This window comes from Rhinatrema bivittatum, chromosome 2, assembly GCF_901001135.1.
Source record: "Rhinatrema bivittatum chromosome 2, aRhiBiv1.1, whole genome shotgun sequence".
NCBI lineage: Eukaryota > Metazoa > Chordata > Amphibia > Gymnophiona > Rhinatrematidae > Rhinatrema > Rhinatrema bivittatum.
In genome coordinates, this window is record NC_042616.1 from 798351320 (window position 1) to 798375436 (window position 24117).

The following is a 24117-nucleotide window of genomic DNA, read 5'->3' on the forward strand; positions in this document are numbered from 1 at the left end:
TGATATTCTTCTACGATTAAACAATCTTCCACAGCAATGCAGATATTATTCTTTATGCGATTGTTTAAGCCTAGGATATTTAATACAAAATATGGGATCTGCTTTTGTTTAAAAACAAATGGTAATCTCAACCAAATTGGGAGTTGTTAACGATTCATTTTTCCCAGAAACAAATACATAATTATCCCAAAAATCCCATGGAGGTTCATTAATTTCAGAATGTGTGTTATTTGCAAATAATGTGTACCCTTTTACGAAATGAATAAAAGAAAAATAAAAAAAAATGGGAAAAAAAAGTTCATGAAATTAAAAAAAAAAAAATGAACAGAAAATAAAAAAAAAAAACAACCTGTAATGAAGAAAATTGCCCTGCACATCCCTACCAAATATGACACATTGTGTGTAAACCCTGGCTCCTTTTTGATTAGTGAGGTTTTCATTTTATGGATAATTTTATTTTGTAAATCAGCTTGAAGCACAGAATTGCTATACCTTTTGATGACTTATTGAAATCTAATATCAGAATGTGTGTGTGTGTGTTGGGGGGGGGGGGGGGTTCTGTCTCCCCTTTCCCGCCTTTCTTCAGCTCCCTGAATCGCTCTCTCTCTAAAACTTGTTGTACAAATTATTCATCATTTTGCCAGCCCTTCTTACATGACTACCAGGGCCGTGGAAAGGGCTGCAAAATCCACCTCTTCCCATGGATTTGCCCAGTTCCCGGGAAATTGCCGCACAAGACCTACGTGCCAGGCTGGGTTGTGGAGGTGGAGGATGGCTATATCCGATGGTACATTAAGCTCTCTCCCCAGCCATTCCTTGCCTTCCATGCGGAGCTCCATGGCAGGAAGAGGAGGAAGAACACAGCAAAGCAGCCTTCTCCTCTGTCAGCCTGAGCCCGACTGCTGATTTCAACTGCGCAGTTGAAGAATGCTTGGGCCCGACCTTGCCTCCTGCTCTACCTTCTGCCAGCTCCATCGTGCATAAGGGAAACAATAGCCCAAGGTCTGTCTTGAATCTGAGTCTGCCTTGTTGGAGGGCTTGTATTTTGCCTGTAAGCCACAGAGCGGGTCTGCATATTTCTAGCCAACTAGCCAAGCAAGCAGAAACACAGCTCGAATTCCTGCTTTCAGTCAAACCCGCAATCCCCCCCCCCCCACCGCTCACCCCCCCAGAGGTACTTGGGGTTCATATGTGATCACTGGGGAAACAGTATCCCAATATTCCTGTCAACGTGAGTCCTGCAAGTCATGCTGTGGATCCTGGATGAGGAAGAGCCATAACCCTGAGGATTCGTGATATAACCCTGCTGAACCCATTGGTGTCATTTGTAATATGTATGTGGAAATGAATTGTAATATTTGGATCCGGACTGGACTGACTGTGAGTACTGTGAACCTACTGTTCTATGGTTACGCTGAAGTTAATGAATGTTGCATTGAATAAGAAGTTCGATCCGATGGTACATCGCATAAGAAGTTCGATCCGATGGTACATCGCACCAGGTGCATCAGGCGCGAACAAAAGTACGCTGGATTTTATAAGATACGCACGTAGCCGCGTGTATCTTATAAAATCCGGGGTTGGCGCGTGCAAGGGGGTGCACATTTGTGCAACTTGTGCGCGCCGAGCCCTGCGCGTGCTGCCCGTTCCCTCCAAGGCCGCTCCGAAATCGGAGCGGCCTCAGAGGGAACTTTCTTTCTACCCCCACGCACCTTCCCTTCCCCTGCCTAACCCACCCCCCCCCAGCCCTATCTAGACCCCCCCCCTACCTTTATCGGAAAAGTTACTACTGCCTCCGGGCAGTAGTAACTTACGCGCGCCGGCGCGGCAGGCCCCGACACAGGCTGCTGTGTCGGGGCACTCGGCCACACCCCTGGACCGCCCACATGCCCCTGGGACACGCCCCCGATCCCAAACCTCACCCCCTGGCCACGCCCCCGACTGCCCCTTTTTGCAAGCCCCGGGACTTACATGCATCCTGGGGCGCGCACAGGGGGGTTTTGGGGTAGGTTTTCGGGGGGGGGGGGGGTACGCGCGTATCTTACACACATCCCTAGTCTTGATAGAGTTGAGGGTTTAGGTGATAAAGGGGCTGGGGGTTTCTGTGAAAGAGGTGATGGTATGTGTGTGTGAAAGGAGCTAGGGGAAGGGTAGATGGGTGTATATGTGTTTATATCTGGGATGGAGACAGGAAGGGACCAAAATAGGACTGGGGATGGAGGGAAGATGGGAGACACAGAGGATCAGATTGAGAAGAATAAGGGAGAGGGTGTAAGATTGGGGAGAGGGGATGTGAGGAGGAGCAGGTTTGGAGCAGAGCGAAGAATCACGAGAATTACTCACAACACACTCCATGCCCTAGACAGTCCCATTGCTGGAAATTTCTAATCTTTGGTGAGGGTTTAATTAGCCTTATCTCTTTGCTTGTTTGCTGTTGCTTTTTACTTATGCAACTTGGACATCTTTTTCTGATACACTTGAAGGCAGAAATTATAACCTGAGAACACCCAGTCTCTTATTTTAAATGGCCCTTTTAGGCCTCTTTACATATAGCATTAAGCAATGCCCATTAGGGATGTGCATTCATATTAAAACAAATTGTAATCTGAACTGAATCAGGCATTTTCATATTGGTTTGTTTCCCCCCCCCCCCCCCCCAAATGAATGCACAATGCTTCCAAAAATCCCATAAATGTTCAGGTTCATTTATTTTGGGGAAAATTGTGCACACTAGTTGCAAATGGTGCACACTACTTGTGAGTAGTGCAAAGTATTTGTGAATAGTTTAGTGCATGCGATCTGCGAATCGCATGCGCTACTTTCCAAAATGAATAAAATGAAAAAAAAAAATATCCCTGAAACAAACAAAAAAGATCCAAAGACAAAAACTGAACCGTAAGAAAACAAATTTGCCCGCACATCCCCTAATGCTAATCTGAGAACCCAGGCTTGGTATTTTGCTTCTTATGAAGCCCCTTTTCGCCTTTCCTTTTAACAATACCCAGGGTCTAATTTATAAAAGCCTTTTCTCATAGACACAAGGAGGGCAATTGTCAAAGCCATTTCGGTGGGTAAAAAGATGCTTTACCAGAATGGAGACGGGGTTTTTGAAAACTGCTCGCCCTACGGGCAGGCAAATTTGCCCTGTGTCCATGTCTAATGCCTCTACCCCTGTCATTTGATCCGTGGTGAAAGGAGGCCTTCCTCGTGTGGATGGGGGCAATCGGGGGAGGAACTTGGAAGTACGCAAAGACTTTTACATTTTGAGAAAGCCGGCAGCTGACCTTACCCAGAAAGAGTCTCCATTCATACCAAACACAGGTGCAATTTTGTAAGTGAAACGTGCTTCCTTCTGAAAACTGCCGCAAAGCCCCCAGGTTTAAAAGCACCACCTGCCAACGCTGCACGTCTGCAAGAATAAAGAGGTTAGGACTTTTCAGCTTGGAGAAGAGACGACTGAGGGGGGATATGATAGAGATGTTTAAAATCATGAGAGGTCTAGAACGGGTAGATGTGAATCGGTTATTTACTCTTTCGGATAATAGAAAGACTAGGGGGCACTCCATGAAGTTAGCATGGGGCACATTTAAAACTAATCGGAGAAAGTGCTTTTTTACTCAATGCACAAATAAACTCTGGAATTTGTTGCCAGAGGATGTGGTTCGTGCAGTTAGTATAGCTGTGTTTAAAAAAGGATTGGATAAGTTCTTGGAGGAGAAGTCCATTACCTGCTATTAAGTTCACTTAGAGAATAGCCACTGCCATTAGCAATGGTAACATGGAATAGACTTAGTTTTTGGGTACTTGCCAGGTTCTTGTGGCCTGTTTTGGCCTCTGTTGGAAACAGGATGCTGGGCTTGATGGACCCTTGGTCTGACCCAGTATGGCATTTTCTTATGTTCTTATGTTCTTAAGAGGTTTAAAAAAAAATTGCCCTCGTTATGGGGCAGAATCTTTTCCCAAATCTTGCCCCCAGGTTCCAGCACAAAAACACAGCTTCGCGCGCCTTGGTCTTCGGCAGATACCCTGCAGCATTTAGAAGGAATACATGAGAAAATAGGAAGTCACAGGGGGGCAAGTATATTTCCAGGAACTATAATTTATCTAATAATGAAAGCATGAAAAAAGATATAAATAGAATGCAAGTTAATGATTCTCCTATGCTGTTTGAATTTTAACCTTAGCAGAATGCTTTCAATTCTATAAACAATCTTGTATTACTCAGAATGTTTGCAGTATTCATCAAAGACTTCTCCAACCTTTTTGCCAACTTGTATTTGTTTATCTTGGAAACTTAATACATTTTACTTCCATATAAATATTAACACTGTTCCCAAGGTACTGGCCTATATTATATCTTTTCTAGCAGAATTGACTTTGTATGCTTGATTCAGTTTAAAAATAAAGAAAGCTCAGACTTTAATTTTGAGTGAAAGCCAAACAGAAAGAAACGTCTCTCTTTTTTTTTAATGTTTTGAAGAAAACTGCAGGCTGGAGTTTTCTGGCCCAGTAGTTCTGTGGCAGCGCCATGAGCTGCCACGCTGGAGATTCAGGTTTGAGTTCTGAGCTTATGATTCTCCAACCATCCAGAACTGAGGACAGCGGATTTTTTGGATGCGGTATTCACAGCCGCAGCAGGAAGGGAACCTCCAGGTGTTGCCCAGCAGTGACACCTAGTGTCCAGACTTGGTATATGTACTCATTTCTGGAGGGAGCTGTGATCTGCAACTTAGAGCTGTCAGTCCTTTCCAGGTCACCTGAACAGGGTCATGCGGTTCTGGGTATTTGACCCATGCATTTGTAATTCTGATTTTCTTAGAGAAATCAATGGGAAAAATCAGAACGACAGATCCATGCATGCAATGGGGCAAAACCAGGACTGGATCGCCCTGTTCGGTTGACCTGGAGTGTGGTGGGGACCTTGTCCGGGAACCCTGATAAAGAATGGTGCCTACCACAGTTGGGTTGAAGGTTGGAGAGGGGGGGGTGGGGGGCTTAAGGAAATTTTAAAAAACAAAAGCTAGACCCAGAGGAGCAGCAGAAGGAAATATTTCTTCACAGATTCTGCTTCCTTGCCTTCCATGAAGGCAAGGAAGCAGAATCAGTACTGAGCTACGAGAAAGTGAGGAAGTGAGAGAAAAAATTGGACACCGTATAACATCTGCAGTATTGCAGCGGAAGTGGGAAATTGATAGACTGACTAGGCCTTGTAGTCATTATCTGCCATCTTGGTCTGTTTCTGTCTGGTTGAATGCTTTTTTTTTTTTTTTTCTCATGGGTTTGAATACCTCCAGTCTCTGACATAGTATCTAGGCTACGTGGCCACTTCCCCCTTCTCATGGTCTCTACAATCGCATGTGGGTTGCCTGGGGGAAAAGCAAGCCGTACTCAGCAACTGTTTCACCCCTTTATTCCACCCCCACTCCCACCCTCTATCTTTTGTAGAGTATATAGGCCACACGGCTGCTGTTCATGAGGGCTTTGGGTGCTGCAGTTTAGGTTCTCCACCACTGGGTGCATGCATGCCTATACTGGGGTTTACTCAGGCTTGGAAGAGACAGCCCTTTGGGATGTAGAACCTACTCTGCTGCTCTGAGCTTCCTAGGTTCTGCTTTGTCCGTGGACGCATCCTCTCTCATTTGCCTGTTTTTTTTTTCCCCCTCTTTCAGGCCCCACCGTGACACACCGGTCCTGCAGCAGGAAAACCAGACAGAGGAAGCCCTGCAGGAGGAGAGGCAGGCAGCAGGTCCGACCCCCTGCAAGAGATGCAGAGGGGTAAACCTCTAGCTCCTGCATGGTTACTTCATCCCTGGTGGCTGTAACCAAAAGACTGCAAAAAAATTGCAGGCTTTTAAAAATAAAACTTAGTAAAATACTGTGTGTGATGTCATTTCCTGAAAAAATAATTGTGTGAGAGCCTGAAGAAGGAGTTCCGACTTGTTTATCCCTGCTCCCTGTGTACTTGGGAGATAGTGTGTGAAGACAAGGCAAAGTTGAAAGGACGTGTCAGACTGGCTGTGTCTGGTGAGTGTGTTTTAAAAATGACAAGCATCACAGTCTGGTGTGACTAAAGCAGTTCCACCTCTTTAAAAAAAATGGCCTTGGTTGTCAGAAAATACACTCCGTGAACTGACTTTTCAATAGATTTATGCCCATAAAAACAGAAGTTAGGTGTGTAAGAAGCATCTGCATGCAAAAGTAGCATTTGCAAAAAGCCTGAAGTACATGCGTATTAGCAGTGCCGCAGATTAACATTAATGGAAAACAAAGGGCAGGTTTAGGAGTGATACGGAGTGGGATAGAGGGAAATGTGCACATAAGTTGGAATTTTGCAAGCAGTATGCACGTATACATTACCAAACCTGTCTGCACACTTTCACACCTGCGATTGGGTTGCACAACTGAAACTGCACTTCTCTTATGTCTGTAGTTTTTGAGTGGGAGGTCTGGGTGAATGGGTGGGGGTTGAGGGTGACGTGAGGAGGGTCTAGGTGAACTGGTGGAGATCTGGCAGAACTGGTGGTGGTATCAGCAAACTGGTGCCCACACAAATAACTTTCTATAAATGGTGTATAGGCATACTTTATAAGATACCTGATCTGCTTATAAAGGACACTTTTTATGTGCATATGTCACAAAGATGTGCATAAAGTTAGCTGAATAAGTTAACCCTGATATTCAGCAGGATAAACATCCTGCTGAATATCTCTGAAAAAAGTTATCCGGGAAAGCCTACCCGGATAATTTGCAACCTTATCGACTAGAGCTGAATATCACTGGGCCTCAAGTTTCCAAACTTTTGCTGAAGGAAAGGATAGCGAACAATCAGCACTCCAGTGGGTTTCAGGATCTGAGGTAACATGGTTTTACCAGCGGAAGGTCATGTCAAATGAATCTGATTTTTTTTCTGATTGAGTGACTAGAGAAATAGGTCAAGGACAGGCACTTGGTGGGATTTATCTGGATTTCAACTAAGCTTTTGACGCTGTCCTGCATAGGAGGCTCATTAATAAAATGAGAAGCCTGAGAGTGGCCCTCAAGGTGCTGATATGGATTACAAGTTGGCTGACAGACAGATGTCGCAGAGTTTTGATAAATGGAAGCTCCTCTGAAGAGAGAAGAGAGATAAGTGAAGTGCCTCTAGGGTTGTTCCTAGGGCCGGTTCTGTTCAATATCTTGTGAGCAGTTTTGTGGAAGGGTTAGGAGGAAACGTATGTCTATTTGCACATGACACTAAGATCTGTAACAGATTGGATTCACCCGAAGGAGGGGAAGCGAATGAGAATCGATCTAAGAAAACTTAAGGAGTGGTCGAAGGTTTGGCAGCCAGGACTCGGTGCCAACAAATGCAGAGTCATGCGTTTGGGCTACAGAAATCCAAAAGAGATGCACGTGATGGGGGATAAAAAAACAAAACAAAACTGATGTGCACAGACTGGGAGCCAGACCTCGGGGTGATAGTGTCTGATGATCTGAAGGCAGTGAAGCAATGTGACAAGGCAGTGGCTAAGGCCAGAGGAATGCTGGGCTGCAATGAAAGTGGTGTAACCAGCAAAAAAAAAAAAGGAAATGATAATGACCCCGTACAGGTACTTGGTGAGGCCTCACCTGGAGTACTATGTTCAGTTCTGGAAACCGTATCTCATAAACGACAGGGACGGGATGGAAGCAGACCAGAGAAAGGCAACCAAAATGTTGTGGGGTCTGCACAGAAAATCTTGTCAGAGGAGACTGAAGGACCTAAATGTGTAGACCCTGGAGGAGAGGAGAGGCAGGGGAAATACGACGCAGACATTTAAACACCTGAAAGATATTCAGGATGCATAAGAATCAAACCTTTTCCAATGGAAAGACAGCTTTGGAACTGCATAGAGTAAATTAAGAATCAATGTCAGGAAATATTTCTTCACAGAAAAGGTGGTGGATGCATGGGATGCTCCCCTCGCCCCCCCCCCCCCCCCCCCCCCCCCCGCTCCAAAGGAGATGGTGAGGACACAGATGTGGTAATGAAATTCAAAAGGATGTGGAATAAACACAGAAGATCCTTAGTGGCTAAAAGAAAAGGAATAAAGAAATGGGGTATTGCCCCTGTATAGGTCCCTGATGAGACCTCACTGGGAATACTGTCTACTAGGGATATGAATCGTTTTTCTAACGAATTGAAATATCATACGATATTTCTAAATTCATTAGAAATTGGTTAAAAGAAAGAAACGATCAATTTTACCCCCGATTTTTTGTAAAAATCGTTTTTCGGGTTAGTGCGTGCTAACGGGAGTTAGCGTGCACTAAAGGGGAGTGCTAACTCATACTTTTCCTTCTAATCCTTCTAACCCTTCTAACCCTTCCACAATACTGCTTACAAGATATTGAACAGAACCCGCCCTAGAAACAACACCAGAGGCCTCCCGTTAGCACGCACTAACCCGAAAAACGATTTTTCACTAAAAAATAACCGGGGAAAAGCGGGAAAACGATTTTTTCCCACGGCCAGATGATCCCAAAAGCGGGAATGATCGGGCACCCGATTCACATCCCTACTGTGTACAATTCTGGAGACTGCACCTTCAAAAGGACAGAAACAGGATGGAGTCGGGCCAGAGGGAGGCTACTAAAATGGTCAGCGGTCTTCATTCTAAAGCAGATGGGAGAGACTTAAAGATCTAAATATGTACACCCTAGAGGAAAGGCGAGATAGGGGAGATATGATAGAGACATTCACAAATGTCTCAAAGGTTTCCATGCACAGGAGACGAGCCTTTTTCAATGGAAAGGAGGCCCTAGAATGAGAGGCCAGGAGATGAGAGTGAACGGGGGGTAGAGTCAGGGTAATCTTGGGAAATATTTCGTTACAGAGCAAATGGTGGTTGCGTGTAACAGCCTCTGAGTGGAAGTGGTGGAGACAAAAACAGTATCTGAATTGAAAAAAGCCGGGGATCAATGCAGGGAATCTCTAAGTGATGCTAAATAAATTGGAGGGATGGGCAGATTGGATGGGTCATAAGGTCTTGTTTTGCTGTCATGTTAATCTGTTTCTGTGTTTCTATGTTAATATCCAGGGAGGCTTAAATTTCCTTGGTGGCAAAGAAAGACCTTCACAAAACTTAGACTTATTTGCCAGATTCAAATTTTCTTGCAGCAAAATGCATTGAAAGTCCTTGATCTCTCCCTGGTTATCTCCCACTGCAAAGTACAGTACATGGGACTACCCGAAATACCTGCGCATAGATTCCAGTTGGTCCAAAATGCTGCAGCTTTGACAATGCTAAGGGAGCTCCACTGGCTGCCCGTCATCTCGAGGATAAAATTTAAGCCCGACAATCATGTTTAAAGCAATGAGATCCAATTGTCGAACCATTCCAGTGAATTTTCAGAAGAGTCACGCATGTAAATGGGACACATACACATAAAGGTGAATTTTAAAAGCCTGCCATGCACATCGATTGGGGGATGGGCGCACAAATCGGGCTGGTGCCCGCCGACCCTATTTTAAAAAGGTTCCAGCTACGCGCATAAAACCTGCTGCGCACACATCTGGAAAGTTTACAAAAAGGGGCGGGGCATGGTCTGGCTGAGGCATGGATCTTTCGGGGCCTGGTCAAGGGATGTGCATGTAAATAATGCGCCTGGGCGCGTGCCCATATCCCCTGCTGCATAAGTTTACTTCTGGTAGGGACAAGGTGTAAGTTAAAAAATAAAAGGATCAAACCATTTCCGAGGGGTTTAAAGAGTCTGGGGTAACTGGTGGGTGTGTAAGCTATCAAACCAGGGGAGTTTGAAGGACCTAGCTGTTAACTGGCCAAACTGATGGGCATACTGGTTAATCTGGCAATGGTGTGGATGCGTGCCCCCTTTTAAAATTCCCCAACTTACGCAGTGGAAGCGGGATTTACAAGCCTGAAATTTGGCGTGCACGTGAACGCGGCCAGGCTATTTTATAACATACATGCATATGCGCGCGTTATGCTTTAGGATGACCGTGTATCTCGGGCCCTATGTGAGGATCGTGTTGACTTGATTCAGCCCCTCTAGGGAGCTGTATTCTAGCAAGGAGCTCCACCTTTCTTGTTCCTTCTGTGTGTGAACTGCCTCCGTCACTTGTATCAATCTACCTAAGGAAATTAGAGATTATCCGACTTATAAGAAGTTTGAAAAAGTACTCAGGATTTTGCTGTTTCTGTACATGGACCTCCCTGTTTATCATATCCTTTATCTTTATTTGCCTGTGCTATTTGTAATCTTCTGAGTGATTAAACAGAAACAGAGAAACATGAAAGCAGAAAAATACCTTACTGCTTATGAAGTATGCCCCTCCACACCAGCTACTCAGCTTTACAGTTCCTACTACGCCCTTAGAGATCCTCTGTGCTTATCCCCTGCCTTTCTTGAGTTCATACAGGGAGGCTGTTCCATGCATCCACCACCACCGTTTCTGTAAAGAAACAGAGGCCAGTACGCAACAGGCCATTTATCCCCTACATTCAGCGGGATAAACATGCCGCTGAATTTACAATCTTAAAGATATCCGGCTACATATATATTTGAAAATAGCCAGGTAGGTTTTTTATTACCGACATTGTGTGGTCTCCTTAACTGGATTGGATTCAGACAGCAACCAACAAGGACCCCCAACCTTTATGGTCTGGGGAACTGATAAGCATGGGGCTAACCCGAACAGAGCAGCATTTACTACCCATAACAGAAGGCATGGGATATACTCGATACTCTTGATGCAACTGCAATATCGCTCTCTGCTTTGAAGAGGGGTAGGGGAGTGGGGGAGGGGGGAGTGGGGAGTGGGGAGTGGGGGGTGGCGGGAAAGAGGAATTTGGATTCAGAGACAAGCAACACGAACCCTGACTTTTTTTTACAGTCCAGGGTACTGATGCGCAGACATAAGGGGAAAAAACACAGGACTGCTTCTACAGCCAAGACCATAAGCAGAACACGTCAAGCAGCAATGTCTGAATTTTCAAGGAGGCTCCTCACCCAGCACAAATGTTGCTAGTGGTAATTGTTTTATGGGTTATCCTATGGCTTGAGGATAACTGCAAGGAGTGGCAGTTGCTATCCTTAAGAAAGACATGGGGGTAACCTGCACGGCGCATCAGATACTATTGGGAGGAGGAATAGCCTAGTGGTTAGAGCAGTGGACTATGAGCCAAGAGACCAGCATTCAAGTCCTGCTGTCAATCATTCCTTGTGACCTTGGGCAAGTCACTTTACCCTCCATTGCCTCAGGTACAAAAACTTAGATTGTAAGTCCTCTGGGGATAGAGAAATACCTACAGTACCTGAATGTAAACCAGTGTGATCTCTCAATTGAGATCAAACGTCAGTATATAAAACTAATAATAAATAAATATCAAAAGAAGCCTTGCTGGGCAGACTGGATGGACCATTTGGTCCTCTTCTGCTTTCATTTCTATGTTACTTTGTTATGCTATCTTTAAAGATATCTGGCTAAGTAGCGCTGTCAATAAAGAAAAACAACAAATAAAATAAATGGGCCAGCAGGCCATCCATTCCCCCCCCCCCCCCCCCCCCCGAAACATCTTATAAAGGCCCTGTTCAGCCGTGCCCTCCTCACCATCCAAATTCCTAAAATATTACCAAGAATCCCCCAGCCCGGGGTTTTCAACATTCCAAAATCAGGCTGCCCCCTCCCTTCCCTCCTTGTGAGTTATCCCTCAAAAATGGCTTTTGAATATTGGCCCCTGGGTTCCTTAGATTACTCTTGAGTCTACCCTCGCTCGATGTATTGATTGAAGGCCTTTCTGCAGATGTTCTCTGAGGCTATTGTGTATTTTTCTATCGACAGTCATTGGCTTAAGTCTGCCTTTATTATTTGGGTTTGCGTCTGTATTTTAGCTTCTTAATTTGCGTTTGGCTTGTCCTGTTTTGCTTTGTGGATTGAAATTGCTTTCTGTTGTTTATTTTAAGGCTGATGCGCACTGCTTTGTATGTGCTAAGCCGCCTCCCTCCCCACCCCCCCCCCCAAAAAAAAGTGGTTTATAAATTCTTTAATTAAATTAAAATTATATCAATGGTGTACGTCTGCCCGAGCTTCCCTAACCACTATTTAATTTTCTAGTTCAGTGTACATACGGCATGTGTGGGATATAAAATCTCTCTCTCTCTCCTTGGGCTCAGATCCTTTATGCTGGGCACTCTGTCCTCCAGTATCATCCACTAGGCCAATTTCACAGAATAACTATTTTAAGACGCAGCTGAGATCTTTTTTTTTTATTATTTTGACCCCCCCTTTAGTCATGGTTTTGCGAATGGAAAAGATGTGGCTTTTAAGCTTTGACTGCCCGCACGGTTTATTTAATTCCCTGCAAGGTCTGATGATTCAAATGAGGGCAGGATAGATGAGTTCATGTAATGTTCATTCCATGAAAAAAATTGTGTTTTAAAATGCAGGCAGCAGCGTTCCTTCAGGCCCCCCTTCTCAAGGTTCAGTCCCAGCTACTCGCTGTCCAACAGACCAAGAGAAGGAGAGGTGTCTGCTAAGGATTCCCTTCTTTACATTTCGCTGGCTACACGGGCTGTTGGCAGTCTCTCGAGTTCCTCGTCCGTCGCCACCAGCTTTCTATTAACAATTTAATAAATAATTCAATTAATTAATTATATATATATATATAATAGCTGAAGAAGGGGCTGGTGGGGCTGCCAACATGGGGGCAGGAAATTGTTAATAGAAAGCTGTTAATAAAATAATTAACAACATAAAGTATTAATTAATTAATTATAATATATATATGTACATATATATATATATATAATTTATTAATGCGTTATGTTAATTATTTTATTAACAGCTTTCTATTAACTATTTAATAAATAATTCAATTAATAAATTATATATATTATAATTAATTAATTAATTCTTTGTTTTGTTAATTTTTTTATTGGCAGCTTTCTATTAACAATTTAATAAAAAATTCAATTAATAAAGTATATATATAATTAATTAATACTTTATTTTGTTAATTATTTTATTAACAGCTTTCCATTAACAATTTCCTGCGCCCACGTTGGCAGCCCCACCAGCCCCTTCTTCAGCTAGCTCTCTGCACGTAGGTACTGAAACCCAGGTTCCCAGCATTCGCTCAGAGATACCCAACATTCTGAGAGCCATGCACTGAATTTCACACTGCAGTCACGACCGTCCGCGCGTGAGTTTCCTACCGAGTCATTTGCGCATATAAAATGGGTAGAAACAGGCAGCCGTTTCCTATGGCCACCCTCACGTGAAAGATGAGGTGCGCTTCGTTAAGGTGAAAATCGGCCCACAAAGGGCCTTCTTTGCGTATACTTAGTTGATGGGTTGCTTCGCTTGATTTTGCACCACAGCAACTCATTACCTTTGATGGTGCTTAAGGTTTTGCCAGGGTAAACTTGCGCTTGTAAGTTTTCTATATGCGAAGGCGACAAGTTTCACAAAATGCTTTCTGGGTGTAGAAAGGGGAAATTGTGACCCTCAGCCTAATTTAGAGGGCACTAGATGCTGTTTTTAGGCAAGAAAAGATTGCCATGATATTCAGCACTCTGTATAGTACCTCTACTTCTTGATTCCCTCCTTATAGCTTCTGCTCAAGAATCTGCCTCATGGAGGGAAAAAGAAAATATAAAATCACAGACTCATAGAATAACAGGACTGGAAGAATAAACCACATGAGACCCTTATTTTTATGTTTTTGTATTTACTACCTTTGGCTAACCTCATATTCCAACGTACAAACAGTGTATAATGACAAATTATATCCTGAACTTGCAGCAAAGCACCAAAATATGCAACATACACAATAGACAACAGCTTGTTTCCAGCAAGGTGAAGTCTTCCTGAAGATCTGTAATATAAGCAGCTACAGAGGGGGAGGCACACGCTGACAGCTTAAAGGAAATCATGGAAATCATTAGGAAAACACCAGTGTAGATGTTTTCATAACACTACACTGTCATAGTCAAGCATCAGAGGCAATGAAGTACAATCCTTGAGGAAAATAAAGCATTTAAGCTAAAGTAACATGAACAGAATTACCACCATGTAATTCTTAAAGATATAGGGATAGATTTTAAAAGGGTGCGTACGGGCGTACATACGCTATCCAGCGCGCACACATGTACGCCTGATTTTATAATATGCGTGCACATGTCATAAAATCCTGGGTCGGCACTCGCAAGGGGGTGCACAATTGTGCACCTTGCATACACTGAGCCTGTGCCGAGTCCGCTCCGAGCCGCACTGCCTTCCCCCGTTCCCTCCCAGGCCACTCCAAAATTGGCATCGGAGGGAACTTACCTACCCCCCCACCCCACCTCCCCTTCCCTTCCCCTACCTCCCTTGCCCCTCTACGTTTTTTGACTTCTCTTTTTTGTTGCAAAACTTACTTCAGCCTTAGGGCTGAAGTAAGTTGCCAGCGCCTGCCAACTGCCGGCGCGCGATCCCAGACACAACGGCAAATGGCCGCTGTGCCTGGAGCCTCTGACCCTGCCCAGTCCCACCCCTTCCCGCCCCGCCCCTTCCTGCCCCTTTAGTAAAGCCCCAGGACTTACACATGTCCCGGGGCTTTACATGTGTCGCCGGGCCTTTTGAAAATAGGCCCGGTGCGAGTAACCCTTTGAAAATCTGGCCCATACTTTTTTTCCCTGTTACAAAATCAGGCACTGGCTGACAAATTTAAGAGCTCACAATGGGTTATAATAACCACATCATGAACCTAAAAGTAATGCATAGCTGTAAATTAATGTTCAAGATAGAATATGGGACAGGATAATTTGCCTCCAACATTAAACTGTTAAATGCCCCATTTCCTTTCTCACCATTTTTTTCTCCATTTAAAAAAAAAAAGGAAAAATAAAATCTAAACCTTTTTTTGATGAATCAATTAACTTTCATTGTCTAGTGGACTGTGAAAAAATACAATAACTCTCTTTATGCGTTGCATTAGGATAGTGTAACAGCTCATTAGATTATACAAGGTGTGTGTAACTACCCAGAAAAATGCACTACCTTCCTACAATGCTTAATGTAGGCACTGAGATTCATGTGTGCTTGAAATATTATTATGATGGCAACCCTAATATTATTTAACCAGTGCTTTCGTTATACGCCTATTGTTCATCTCCTTTTGTCACCAAGATAACCACCCTGGGCTGTTCACCACATTCCCAGGGCTAGATAATAAAGCATCCTCTGTGACTGAATTCTTGTTGTCATTTCCATAGTCTTCCTCATTCCTCCTCCTCCCGCCTTGCTATTTCAATATTCAAGCATATCACAAGCTGAAGAAACTCAGATGTCCACTCACAACCATGAACAAGATATCCAAATGAAAGCATTAATAAAGGTGGCAGGTATGAGGAAATGCAGATGGAAGACATTATAAGGAGAAAGGTCTAGAAGGTTCTGAGCACAAATGCTCATAATCTAGGGAACGGTGCAGATTGACATATTGTGCCAGTTACAGAAAAAGGCAGTAGAATGACTTTACATAAATAATAATATTAAAGCAACAAAAATACTGGGGCATGAGGAGAGGAGAAGGTGCTGTGGGTTTCCTTGGAAAGGGGTAATGGCATTTATAAAGGGGCTTCAAGAGCAACATTTTTTTTTAATAAAAGGGGGCATATTATTACAATTACAATTTATTAGGGTTGGGCATTCCAGAGACATGAAATAGGGAATTAGACAAAATGTCCTATTTCAAAATAAAATGATTGAAAGTCTGACAAAATTTCATTGGTTTTCACATTTTATTTTGAAAACAAAATTGATCTGTTGGGCCTAGGTAAAGCAAGGACCTCAGCCTAGGCCAGAGCACAATGCTGAGGCCGGGGCCTCACCTAAGCATAGGCCGCAGCTCGACACATGAACTGCGGCCTGGGCCCAAGAGTGACTATTCCCAGGCCTAACACCGAGGCCTTGACCAAGACCCCAAAAATGTAAAAACCTTACCTGCTCCAGGGATCCAGCTTCGTGGTCCATGTCTAGGCCCCGATAGCTGAGCCTCGTCCTAGGCCCAGGCCCGATGCCAGGACCTGACCCAGACACAAGGCCCGAAGCCAAGACCCAACTTGGAGGCCAGGTCCCAATGCCTGGGCCTTGGCCTAGGCCAGGGCCTGAGCCCAGTCCCAATGCCACAATCTGGTCCGGATACCTCAATGCCCGGACCTGACCTGGAGGCTGGGTCCAGATGTCTGGGCCTTGTCCTAGGCCAGGGCCCGGGCCAGGCCCAATGCCGCTACCTGATCCTTTGATTGGTTCCGATGCCAGGACCTTGGTCCTTAACCAGACCTGATGCCAAGACCTGACTCAGATGCTGAAGCTTCTGCCTTACATAGGACTAGGCCGGGTAGGTCTCTATGATCTCAGCCTATGCCATATGCAAGGCCCAGGCTTTGGCCTAGGACTAGGCCTCGGTGTTTGATCCCTCCCACTCTGGGTAAGTGAGGGCTGGGGAGGATCCTGGCCCTGGCATTTTTTTCAGGTGGGAGGGATCAGTGGGGAACTTGGGAGGCCCCATTTATTTATTTTTTTCATTTTTTGGGCTATTTTTTGTATGAATGTTTATTTTATTTTTTTAACTAAATAAACAAAATTAGCATTTAACAAAACATAATTAGTGGAAAATCAAGCCCCCAAATGTGAAATGAAAAATGAAATTAAAATTTTTCTTCTTCCCACCCCTACAATTTATCATTACAAAAATGCCACTAGACATTTTCAGCGCTGGAAAGACACAGCTGAGAGACAGTCCCTCCTCAATGCAGCTTCCAATCTAGTCAAGGCAAACATACGTGACAAACGAATCTATAGGAAGAATATTTATTGTAGAGAAGTGTTTAGCATTTAAAAGCAGTTTCAAAAAGGTGAGCAATGCCTCTCCCTTGATAACTCTGGCCAGGCCCAGAGCAGTAGGCACTGACCTAACGTTATCGAATTGCTTACTTTTTAGAATTCTGTTACTGTGTTTGTTTCCACCACCAACCTTGAGAGTCCATCCCATGCATCCACCATCCTTTCAGAAAAGATATATTTTCTGAGGTTGCTCTTGAGTCTCAGTCTACCGGTCCGGAGCCTCATACCATGACTTCTTGCTCTGGAGCATTCTGAAGAAGATTTGCTTCTTGTGTCTGATTTATATCTCTAAGCCTCATGAGAGGCTTCTAAGAAAATTAAAAATTCATGGGATAGGAGGCGAAGTTAAAAGACAAGAAAAATAGAAAAGGATTAAATGGTCCATTTTCTCAGTGGAAAAGGGTAGACAGTGGAGTGCCTCAGGGACCTGTACTTGGACCAGTGCTTTTCAATATATATATTTTTTTTAATTGAATTTTTAATTGAATTTGTATAGATATACAGTTCAGACATAGTAAGATGCAATACAAAATACTAAGCAAAAACATAAAAATATACATCTTCATGTCATCCCTCACCCCCCCACCCACCCTTAACAGAGAGTGCAAATTTTTGGCTCACATGGTATGTCCATTTAAAACAATATAGTTCCGAGTTGTTAATCATCACTTCCAGTGAAGTGTAGCATCCAGGAGTCCAAGCTCTGATCAACTCTATTAGTCACCAAGCATCATTCATGTGTAAAGAGGCCATGTTCAATGGTGGAGAACACGTTAGGTCCCATGCTCAAGGTTTTGAGAAACAGACTTCACAAGATGTAATAACATTCATGAGTTATGAGAGTATTGTCATGTTACCAGCTGAAATAGTCACTTATTACCATCCTCCAAAAACACCTTCCAAACTTTATTAAAGGATGCTAACTGGTTATGTTTGGCAGCTGTCAAGTAAGCCATCCGATGGTGCTTACCCAGCCACACCAGCACAATTGGCAGAGTGGGTATGGTTGCAGACTTCCAATGAAGGGCAATCTCTTGTCGAGCAGCAGTGATTAGATGGGCATAAAATTTCTGCTTTTGGCCATCTAACTTCACCAGCGGGACAGATAAAAGAGCAGCTAGAGGATCTGAGGGAACCCTTGTTTTCAAAATCTGTCCTAGCCAGTCCAGAATATCCCTCCAGAAAGGCTGAATCTTAGGAAAATCCCATCAAGTGTGCCAATAAGAGCCGAGTTCACCACATTCCCTCCAGCACTGAGGTCAGATATGGGGATAAAGTCTATGTAGTTTCTCTGGGGTGAGGTGCCATCTGTACAATATTTTATAACCATTTTCCTGCACTTTAGCAGAGATAGATCCTTTACCGACCCTCTTGAATATACCGTCCCATTCCTGCTTAGTAGGGGTGTGCATTCAGATTGACCGCATTAGTAAAACGCAACTCATATTTTTTTTTAACTTAAAAAATTGATTCGACATAAACGATCGGATTTCCCACATATCGAACATAGATATGTTCGATATGTGGGAAATCGCGATTGTTGAGCCAAAATAAAAATATAAACCCCCTCACCCTCCTTAATCCCCCCCCCCCCCCCGACTTACCACAACTCCCTGGTGATGGAGCGAGGAGTGAGGACGCCATTTCTGCAATCCTTGGCGAGAAGCATGTGACGTCGGCGGCACGTCGAGTCACGCCGGCGTCACGTGATTCCCGGCGAGTTTGCGCCGGACGGCTCGTTCGGCCCAAAAAGAACTTTTGGCCAGCTTGGGGGGGCCTCCTGAACGAGCCTCCTGAACGAGCCGTCCGGCGCGAACTCGCCGGGAATCACGTGACGCCGCGTCTGAGTGACGCGGCGCCACGTGATTCCCGGCGAGTTTGCGCCGGACGGCTCGTTCGGCCCAAAAAGAACTTTTGGCCAGCTTGGGGGGGTCAGGAGGCCCCCCCAAGCTGGTAAGTCGGGGGGGGGGGGTTAAGGAGGGTGAGGGGGTTTAAATTTTTTTTTTGCACATATGTACATATACCCAACTCATTGGATTTTTTTTATGTCCATATTGGCCGCAAGTGGGACCCCCTTTCGGACATAAGAAATATGAACATAAAATTTTGCTCTGCACATCCCTGCTGCTTAGTAAGGTGATGGCCCAGGTCAGCTTCCCATTTAGTGATATGTATTGGAAGTGGATTATGCTCCCCAAACTGATTGACCAGCCCATAAATTTTTGATACTATCTTGCTCATGCTATCCGCATTAGGCACAGGTTCTCGAATAGCGATCTAGTGGATCTAAAGTGCTGATTAGTACAGATTGAGCCCAAAAAATGTGTTATCTGGGCATAAGCTAAAAAATCCATCTCAGCTGTCCCACCAACATACTCCGCTACTTGTTCCATATCTGTAGGGTGGTTTGAAAGGTCCACAGGACAGTCAAGAAATTGCGCCACGTATGTCTTGGTTGCCAAGGAATTGCTTCTAAGGGCATTATCCCAACCATACATTGCTCCACTTTAACCAATTCTTTGGAGCTTGTCTGCAATGTAAATCTATTATGGCTTTCATTTGAGTGGCCACATAATATAATTGTAAATTTGGGACCCCCATACCCCCTTGAAGTTTAGGTAAAAATAGAATTCTTCTGGCCACCCGGGGAGGGCGTCGCCGCCATATGAAGTTGAATATTTTTTTTTGCAATCTATGCAGTAGCATTGCGGAGAGATATATCGGTAGGGTTAAGAACAAATAAAGGTATCGGGGTAGTACATTCATCTTTATTATAGCCATCCGGCCCAGCCACGAATAAGGCCCCTAGAGCCATTTGTCAAGATCTTTATCAATAGCTTTTATCAACGGGACATAATTAAGGGAGTACAAGTTTTCCAGAGAGGAATGAAGGTAGAGCCCCAACTACTTCAAGGCTTTCTTGGCCCAGCGGAAGGGAAATTTTTGTGAGAGATCAGCAATGTCTGGTTGTGACAAAGAAATATTTAATAATTCTAATTTTTCAAGGTTGACCTTAAATCCCGATACTTTACTGAAAGATTATATTTCCTGTTCCACACCAATCAGATATGTTTTTGGGTCAGAGAGGGTAAACATAATATCATCAGCGAATAGAGATAATTTGAAATTTTGGTCCTATAATGATATTCCTTTAATCACTGAAGAAGCCCCAATGTGTGAGGCAAACATCTCTAAGAATAAGGCAAAGAGCAAGGGCGAAAGCAGGAACCCTATCTCGTTCCTCTGCCAATAATAAACGTCTCTCCATATCCCCCATTTACCTTTACGGTAGCTTGTGAGGAGTTGTGCAGCTGTCGGATCCAATTTAAAAAGAAAGGGCCAAAGTTCAAATGCTCTAGGGTAGAGCTTTCCAAACTGTGGGGTGGATTTTAAGAGCCCTGCTCGCGTAAATCCGCCCGGATTTACACGAGCAGGGCCCTGCAAGCCGGTGCACCTATTTTACATAGGCCTACCGGCACGCGCAGAGCCCCGGGACTCGCGTAAGTCCCGGGGTTTTCCGAGGGGGTCGTGTCGGGGGCGGGCCCAATCCGCGCGGCGTTTTCGGGGCGGGACGTAGCGTTTCGGGGGCGGGTCCGGGGGCATGGTTACGGCCCGGGGCGGTCCGGGGGCGTGGCCATGCCCTCCGGACCCGCCCCCAGGTCGCGTCCGGCGCGCGGGGATTTACGTCTCCCTCCAGGAGGCGTAAATCCCCCGACAAAGGTAAGGGGGCGGCTTAGACAGGGCCGGGGGGGTGAGTTAGGTAGGGGAAGGGAACGGAGGTAGGCTGCACGGCTCGGCGCGCGCCGGCTATACGGAATTGGTAGCCTTGCGCGCGCCGATCCAGGATTTTAGCGGATAAGTGCGGCTACGCGCGTATCTACTAAAATCCAGCGTACTTTTGTTTGCGCCTGATGCGCCAACAAAAGTACGCCAAATCGCGCTGTTTGAAAATCTACCCGTGTGTGTCATGACACGTTAGTGTGTCGCCTGCAGTGTGCAGGTGTGTCGTGCGCCATGCCGTCAACTCCGACGTGAGTTTGGGCTTTTTTTTTTAGCGATTCTCTTTTTTTTTCAGTTTGTGGGTTGTTTATTATTGAGCGATTTTTGCTGTCAATCGCGTTTTTTGGGGGCTTGGTGGGTGGGACTTGAGCCCAGCTATCCCTGTCATTGGCTGCTGCTGCCAATGAGGCCTGGCCATGAGGAGTACTGATGATGATCCGGGAAGGTTTTATGCACCACAGCAGGCTTGAACCCTGAAGGGAGTGAAGCACTTAACTGGCAACAATCAAAAAGAAGAGGTACATGAGTGTGTGGGCCAGACATGTGCTGGGGGGGGGGGGAGAGATGAGAGTGTGGGGACAGACATGTGCTTGGGCTTATTTTTTTGGAAAATAGTGCTTGTTTCTTCATGAAAAACTGGCAACAATCAAAAAGAAGAGGTACATGAGTGTGGGGGCCAGGCATGTGCTGGGGGAGAGAGAGAGATGAATGTGTAGGGGACAGACATGTGCTTGGGCTTATGTTTTTGGAAAATAGCATTTGGAATATTATATATTTTTAATATAAATGAAAGATTTTCATGAGATAGGTTGTGCCGTGAAACATTTTATGTATGTATATATTTAAGGAAACATACATAAATTGTCAAAATACGTTTCGTTCCTTTAACCTTTAACCTCTGGTTTGCTAGTAGACTGAATTACTGTGTCGTGAAATTATGTTTGTCTAAAAAGTGTGTCACCAACATGAAAAGTTTGGAAAGCTCTGCAATATGGTGTGGAACAGGAAGGGCCAATGAACCAGGTCAAAATCTGGAGAGCAGTTGGTATCTGTTCCCTTTTTGCCCACCAAATCAGATCAATAATCTTGCGAACATTGTCAGCGGCCATTCTATGTGGGACAAACCCAACTTGGTCAGAGTGCACTAACGACGGCAAGTACTGGTTTGGCCTTAATGCCAGTATTCTGGCAAGGATTTTCAAATCCTGATTGATTAAGGATATTGATCTGTACGATCCGCACAGTATAGGGTCCCACCCCGTTTGGGTAATACCATTAAACCCGCCACATTTGATTATGGCTGGAATGTACCTCCCTCTCGAATGAAATTAAAAAGATCGGTGAGGTGTTCAGCCAGAATATCAGCAAAGGTGCGGTAATATTCCCCCAAAAAGCCATCCGGGCCAGGGGATTTGCCCGCCTTCAAAGTTTTAATAACTATTTGAACCTCCCCTGCCGTTATGGGTCTGTCAAGGAACTGTTGCTATTCCATTGAAAGTTTGGCCAGAACTACATCTTTCAGACACGCTAGAATATTTTTGGGTGGGATATTCTGCTCCGATGTATTCAAAGCTGCATAGAATTTGGAGAAATATTTCCTAATTGCCTTAGGTTCCGTAACTAAATTCCCTTCCCTGTCTTTAATTTTAGTTATCACACCTTGTGAGATCCATGCTTTAAGTTGACGAGCTAGAATCTTGCCTGCTTTATTGCTCCCTTCGAAATAATTTTGCTTCATCATCAACTCTAAGTGATGTAATATTTAGTCATCATCCAATCGCTGTAGTTTACCTTTTAACTCAGTTACTTGCGTCCACAACAAAATGGCAGATGATTGCATATGTCTTCTAGACAGCTCCGCTATCTCTTGAAGTAATTTAACTCTAATGGCATCCTTCTCTTTCTTAATTGCAGTGGATCTCGTGATACACTGGCCTCTAATTACCGCTTTGGAGCACTCCCATAAGGCACTCACTGAAGCTTCAGAAGGTTTATTAATATGGAAGTATTCAGTTAGTTGTGCTCTAACTTTTGTAAGGAAGGCCTCTTCCCTCAGAAGGGCTGTATTCAATCTCCAGAACTGATGTCTTCCCTGTCCCCCTTTTAAATCAATGTCCACCCAGATAGGGCTATGGTCCGACCAGGTGATGGGTTCAATATCAGAATCTTGTATTCGAGCTAAAATGCATTTGTCTATTAGTACAAGATCGATACGTGAGTATGTATTATGCGGCCTAAATAGGTATTAACTCATGAGGTAGGGCGTAAATGTTACGCTTGGGCTCCGGACAGGAGTCGTGCACACCACCCAGCAGGGTGGCTCCAGGAGGAGAGAGACAGGAAGCTCGAAACAGAGTCAGGTACCAGGCTGGGTCAGGGCAGGCAGCAATAATCAGAGTCTGGGTTCAGGCTGGGTCAGGGCAGGCGGCAAGTGGCAGTGTCAAGTACAGGCTGGGTCAGGGCAGGCGGCAGTCAGCAGTGTCTGGGTCCAGGCTGGGTCAGGGCAGGCGGCAAGTGGCAGTGTCAAGTACAGGCTGGGTCAGGGCACAGTAAGCAGGACAAGGCAGGTCAGAAGGCCCGTAGGCCACACACACACACACACGGAAGGCCCGTAGGCCACACACCAATAGCGGGGCAAGGCAGGTCAGAAGGCCCGTAGGCCACACACACACACACGGAAGGCCCGTAGGCCACACACCATAGACGGAGCAAGGCAGGTCAGAAGGCCCGTAGGCCACACACACATACACGGAAGCCCGTAGGCCACACACCATAGACGGAGCAAGGCAGGTCAGAAGGCCCGTAGGCCACACACACATACACGGAAGCCCGTAGGCCACACACCATAGACGGAGCAAGGCAGGTCAGAAGGCCCGTAGGCCACACACACATACACGGAAGGCCCGTAGGCCAGGTAAGGAAATCAAGGAAGAAGGCCCAAAGGCCACGCAAGGCAAGGATAGGCCCGAAGGCCGCACAAGGCAAGGCAAGGATAGGCCCGAAGGCCGCGCAAGGCAAGGCAAGGATAGGCCCGAAGGCCACGCAAGGCAAGGCAAGGCAAGGCAAGGATAGGCCCGAAGGCCACGCAAGGCAAGGCAAGGCAAGGCAAGGATAGGCCCGAAGGCCACGCAAGGCAAGGCAAGGCAAGGATAGGCCCGAAGGCCACGCAAGGCAAGGCAAGGCAAGGCAAGGATAGGCCCGAAGGCCACGCAAGGCAAGGCAAGGCAAGGCAAGGATAGGCCCGAAGGCCACGCAAGGCAAGGCAAGGCAAGGATAGGCCCGAAGGCCGCGCAAGGCAAGGCAAGGCAAGGATAGGCCCGAAGGCCACGCAAGGCAGGCTAGAGCAGGGAGCCCAGGTGAGCTCGATGCCGAAGCACCGAGGCAACTGTCAGGCAGGGTTAAGAGGGCACACCCAGAGCATAGAGTGGACATAGGAGATGGACTGGGCCTGTCAGGAAAGCCAGCACTAG